This window comes from Amphiprion ocellaris, chromosome 9 (assembly GCF_022539595.1).
Source record: "Amphiprion ocellaris isolate individual 3 ecotype Okinawa chromosome 9, ASM2253959v1, whole genome shotgun sequence".
Classification (NCBI taxonomy): Eukaryota; Metazoa; Chordata; class Actinopteri; family Pomacentridae; genus Amphiprion; species Amphiprion ocellaris.
In genome coordinates this window covers 29575302-29581819 of record NC_072774.1, presented here as the reverse complement: position 1 = coordinate 29581819, position 6518 = coordinate 29575302, and positions in this window count along the sequence as shown.

Genomic DNA, 6518 nt, shown 5'->3' with positions numbered 1-6518 from the left:
GGCAAGTGCAAGCACACAAGGGAATGCTGAAATGTCATCATCCCTGTCAGTGATGCAAATAATAACACTGTGTACAGTATAAGTTACGCTCAGCTTTGGCGATCTGTGCATTTGTAATTTTCAAGTCTGCACATGGCAGTCCGTTGATATGTGGTTGGGTTTTTGCTGGAACACAAAATACGAAAGCAACCACATTAAAACAATCACACTCTGTCCTCCGGGATAAAGGGCTTCCCCTGTCTGCCAAGGTGCCACTGAGGGCCAGGGCCCTAATAGTGACCTGCAATAAACACCATGCAGTGAGTGTGACTCTTGGGATTTTTGAACATGATGGTAAAATCACTCTGTGAACGAACTGTCTATTACTTTGAGACGCAGCTGGATGTGGTGGTGGTGGAGAAAAAAAATCTTCTTGACATAAGGCGCCTGTTTAACTTGGAGCAGTTCTCTTGTACAGAAATGTCACAATATGAGAGATCAATTGCAGCCATCTGAAAACCCAAATTGTACTACTCGACTGGTGCTTACGTAGGTTTCCATGCTCTAGAAGCCCCCACATATGGCACACGGGACAAGCATATATATATTTTCCTTTTCAGTCTCCATGTATGAAGAAAAAAAAAGAAATATTCCAGTAGAAACACTTTACAAGCATTATATTTTGATTTCTGACAGAAGCAATCAGAGTTGGCAATCTCTAAAATGAACAGTTATGGACTAAAAATTGAGGTAACGTTGAGGTGCTCTCTGTGGTTTTGAAATAGTTCCTGTTCCATCTAGATTTCTTTTTCGTTGGTGTTGTACAGTGAGTTGCGGAAAATGAAGACAGATGCAATTAGCAACAATGTTTGGACTCAGCCTTCTGGAGCCGGCGGCACTGTGTTGACTTTGAAATCTGATTAGGTCTCCTGTCTGACCAAGTTGCTTTCACCTCACCACGAATAACTCCGTACAGATGACTTCAGCACGCTTTGCCTCTGATGGACTCTCTCTATTGCACCTTTGACCTCGCCCATATCCTGACTGAGAGGCCCTGAGCGGGAAATTATGGTACATCACAATTAGGCTTCCTCACTCTCTTGCTCTTCTCCCTCTTAGCTTCAGTGCCAAGAACAATATTCAAGCCCATGTCAGAGCGGTACCATACTCGTAATTGACGGTCCATGCACAGCACGAAGCTTAGGATGTATTGCTCCCCTGACACCTCGCCTAGTAGCCTGATTGCTTATTGTGGATTGGAGTATTACCACATGTAGTATATTATGTGTTGCTGGATTGGGTTTAATAGCTAATCGTCCTTTCTCATTAAATTTGAACAAGGATTTAACATTGCAATGCACAAGATTACCTCCAAGGTGTTCAGTGCAAATTGCAGGTGATCTGCCACATTCATCATGAGAAGGGATCTCTAAAAGCTCTTGACACTTCCATAAATTGATTTCCAAATGAACAAATTGCTCCGCTTCTCCTGGAGTGAATAATAATAATAAAGAAAGTCATATTGGAAGACTTTATATTTGAACCTAAGCTTGCATAAGCCTCATGCAGTCTTATTAAAGATGACGTTTGATCTCTAAGAGAGGATTTGGCAGTGACTTGACAATTTTGACACCTCAGAGCCAAATACTGAACATTTTTTCTCAGTCGTATCCAAGAATCACATCATCTTCATCGTAAGTTGTCGCAGCTGGTGGAGTTCATTCATTCCAGCAGCATTTTTTTTATAGGTCCAACTTGAAATATAAAGTACTTCTACAACCTCTCAGAGGGTATGAGTTGAGGTTTGACATTCATAGAAGGCCCAACAATCATTCACTGGTCTTACTTTCTTTCCATTATTTCAAGAGAGGTTTTATTCAGAGACCTCCACTTAGCTACACAAATACACACAATAGCAGTTATTACAGAAATGTAAAATCCACAAGAAGAAGAGTATTCAGATCTCATCCCCAGTGCAATGGAAGCCTGTAACTTCACAGTATAATCTGGAGTTATCAGATTTCACTTTTCTTTTCTGGTAAGAACACTCATGGCCGCAAATTTGGAGATAGCGCCATGTGTTCTCTAATGTCATGTTTTTAAAGAAAATTACAGAGGAAAAGTGAATTTGTGCATAACGAGAGGAGCAAACATGGAAGCAGAGCTTGTTGAGGAGGGATTAGAGAGGTCAAATATTGATCGACTCCCCTGTGCACCTCTCCTGTGATACCGCTGATGTGTGTGAGTACAAGTCCCTCCTTGTTTGTGCGGTGGACATGTGCTGCACAGATGTTCCATCATGCCGTGTGCAACTGGGTGCTCACTGGGAGTTTGTATTGTTTTCTGGCCTGTGGGTCTGGTCGATAACCTTCATCCCGTTGCCATCGAGTGTGACAGTGCTGAAGTCAGCACTGGGCTAGGAATCAGGAGTGTGGGCCGCTGATTTATAACCTGACATGCAGTCGGAGCGAGGTGATGCATATCTAAAAAGTTTACAGAGGAATCATTGAAATTCATATGAGATGCTGGAATTCAGATTCAGAGCAGGGATGCTTGGCTTCGCAACATCCAGCGCCGGGCCATTTGTCTTCAGATCTTATTGATTTATATTTTGACAGATATTAGAATGAGGCCAGTAGTGGGTGTCTTTGGCAGTGTCATCTCCTCTCCCTGTCTTGGATTCATTTGTTGACCAAGAAAGCTTTCAGGAAACCGGAGAGTTGAGGTTTTTCATGGAATATTTGGCCCATCACTCCAGCGCCCTTTAAGTATATCCCATTAAGGCCGAGGAGTATTTTCTTCAAGACAAACACGTAGAATGATGGATAACTGTTGTGCATGCTGAAATGTGTTGGTGTTCCTGACAGCATCCCAGTATTGAACCTAGATGTCATGTGTGGCCAAAGCCATCACTGTCTGCAACTGCTTTATCCTACAAAAACATGCACATGCTTTGATTTTCAGTCAGAAATGGTAGATGACTGTATATATTTGCTCCACTTTAATGGCCTTTGTTTAAAGTTTCAATAAGCCTTAAGCCCAAACCTCTTCATTCACTAGCCTGGCTGGGAACTATGGGACTTGCTGGGAGAAAATCATCAGTTACTCTTTAGATTAGGTTGACCATGAAGCGCCTTGGCAGGAGGAGATTACAAATTTGCAGAAACATTCCCAAGACATAGTTAAGTTAGAGTGCAGACCACCATGAACTGTATCCACACAGAGGTCGAGTCTGACAAACAATAAAGTTAAGTAGGATTAGGTTCATGTTTGCAAAACCTGTGCACAACTAAACAGCTTCAACCTTAATGGAAAGCTTGACATTTTGAGAAATACACTTGTTCAGTTTTTAGCAAAGCATGCAGAGAAGATTAATATCACTTTCAAGTATGGAAAGACAGATTTTACCTTGTAAACTTATGCATGTGGTGTTTTTTATATGTTGGAAGACACACAATGAGTAAAATAAGCAGTCAAAGCCACACTTGAGCATCTCTGGCTACTGCAAAAGCATGGATTTCTGGGATTTCATACATAACAAACCAAAGAAACTATCCTGTCGTCTTGTGGAACAGACCTATCTGTATCCTTTTTCTTCTGCAGGCTAAATTACTCCAACATTACAATGTATCATTGTGTACAGTGGAGTAGTTTTGCAGTGTTTGAGAAGTGTCGTAAATGAGCGTACCTGCTCATTTATGACACTGAAGCAAGTGATGGAAGGGGGTCGTGCACAGAGGCGATGACTTAATAGATCCACTCATTGGCCGCGTTTACATGAAGTTTTTAAATTCGGAATTATTCATTCGGAATTAGAGTTTTGTGCTTCGCGTTTACATGGAAATATTAATTCCGAATTAAGGTTTACATGGACTGCACGTTTATCCCCTTCCTTAATTCTGCTTTAATGCTTGGGCGTTGGAAAGGACTCTAATTGGACAGGGAGTGGATGTGACGTATCCCTGTTTACCGGAAGAAAACAAACTCCATTTGCCACGGCATTTCTTTTCCCCAACAACATGGAGGAACAACTAATAAGCACGCTTTTCGCTTTGCTTTTTATTGTCGTTTTGAAACAGCAACTCGACAATGGCGTACTACTTCTGTTGCGTCACTTGAGAAGGAGAAGAGAGATAGGATACTGGAGAAGTGAGGCAGACGACCAAGCTGTGTACGCTGCTACGTCATCGCTACGTGAGGAGCCAAGCATGCGCAGAATGACCGGAATTAACTAAAGCGGAATTAACTCTATAGATGAATAGAACGTACACAGTAATTAGTTTATTCGGAATTAACCTCGGAATAAACCAGGTAGTTTATTCGGAATTAAGTTTATTCGGAATTAAGTTTTTAATTCGGAATTAAGTGTTTACAAGGAGATTTTAAAGCGGAATTAACTTTAATTCCGAATTAAAGAGGAATTAAAGGTCTCATGTAAACATGGCCATTGTAAAGGCAGCAGTAGTGTAGAATTACAACTTAGTCACAACTAAAAATTCCAACTTGTAATTTTGACACATTGAGTGAGTTTTGGGGGGTTTATTAATTGCCACCAAAGCGCTTTATATATGAAACTATAGCCAGCAGATGATTAGCTTAGCTTAGCATAAATATTTGAAACATGGGGATCTAGGCAGGCAAAATAATGTCATTATTTCTTTGCAGGGAATTTTTTTAGTTGTCTGTGTTTCTATTTAAATATAAAAACAAGGACAGCTGTTTTCCCCTATTTCCAGTCTTTACATTAAAGGTCCCCACAGGATACCTTTCCAGTTTTTCAGCTCAAAATAATGCGAAGATAATTCATTTCACCATTAATTTTTAACCCCTGGTTACTCCACCAAGGAACGCGGTGCGTACGTTTGTCTCTTTGTCTGTCTGTCTGTTAGCAACATTACTCAAAAACGGACCAACGGATTTGGATAAAATTTTCAGGGGAGGTCAGAAATGACACAAGAACCAACTGATTATATTTTGGCAGTGATCCAACTTACAGTTTGGATCCACAGATTTGTTAAAGATTTCTTTATTACTGTGAGATAGTGGCATGGTGTCACTGTAACTTTGACAACAAGTGAACGCTACGTCAGCTGCCTGTTGATGATCACATGATTGTGATCCTACTACAAATTGACCACTGCGGACTTATCGGGACTTTCGGAAATCATGCAACGACTGAGCAGCTTTGGCAGAGTATTGCTGTTCCCGCCCCCTTCAGGAAGGACAAGCTATCTGTGATTGACAGCTGGATCTGTCAATCACTGACACAGACAAAAAAAGTTCATAACCACAAAACTAAAAATGAAAATACATTTTCACCATATGAGACCTTCAACCTATGTAGAGCTAGGTGTCCCCTGCCAGCAGCTGACTGCTTAGTATAAAGATTACAAACAGGCCTGTCTGACGGTTAGAAAATCCCCCTAAAAGTTAGCTCGTGTTGTATCTCGTTCGTTCAATTTGTGCAGACGGGTGAAAAACTATCAAACAAAAGGTTTACAAGAAGCTATCTAACAGACTATTTCTTTGCCTGAAGTGATGACCTCCTGCAAATTCATGTTGTTAATCTTCTGTGTTTGTACAAAAGTGTGAAAAACAAGGATAGTTGTTTTTCCCGGTCTCCATTCTTTATGCTAAGATAAACTGAGCTAACCATCTCCTCGTCCCAGCTCCAATCTCAGTGGACAGACATTATTTATCTTCCCATGCCGTTCTTGGCAAGAAAGAAAATAATTATTTCTTTTGACACTTGCAAGAGTTTGGTTTTCTATGACCTGTTCTCTATAGAGTTTGTCTCTCCAGTTTCAAGACGTTCTTATCCATGATCCTTGGGCGTCTCTCCTGCCGTTTGTTTATCCTAAAACTAATGAAGCTCATACTTGGGGATATTGTTATTGCTATTCTATTGTTTGTCTCAATTGCATTGTGCCCATTTTTGCAACTGCCTGCAAATCTTGGGTTTGGCTTCACTTTCCTCTTAGGGGATGGATGAGCAAGCTGGCACTGAACCTTATAAAAACATGGCATTGTGCATAGTTGAGGCTCTATTGGTGTTTAGTGGCTTATTGTTTGGTTAGGATTGTTTGATTTGCACAATATGTACTTTATTTGAGTCTTCTGCAAGCAAATGTAAAAGCTTGTAGAGATTCAGTGTTCAACAGAAAGGTGATCCCAATTAATTAAGCACTATAATGAAGAACGTTTCTTATTCTTACATGTCCGGCCATAAAAGACTCTAAAGTCTGGATAGAATGAAGTAGTTCAACATATTTTGGTGAGATTAATGTTATCAGCAAAATAACATTATTGTGGCTTTGGGAAAGAAAACTGAAACAGAATCACAAAAAGGGAAAGAGAATTCCCCTGCACGTTTTTCCAAAATACTACCTCCCAAGCACCTTTTTTTGGGGGTGCTGGTTGAAACAAGAGAAACCAGCGCAATTTGGCTTTCAAATCAATGTTAAAATACATAATTTCTTGTCATTTTGGATTTAGTTTGTGGTATATAACCTATCTGAGAATGCTTACTGGCTTTGCCT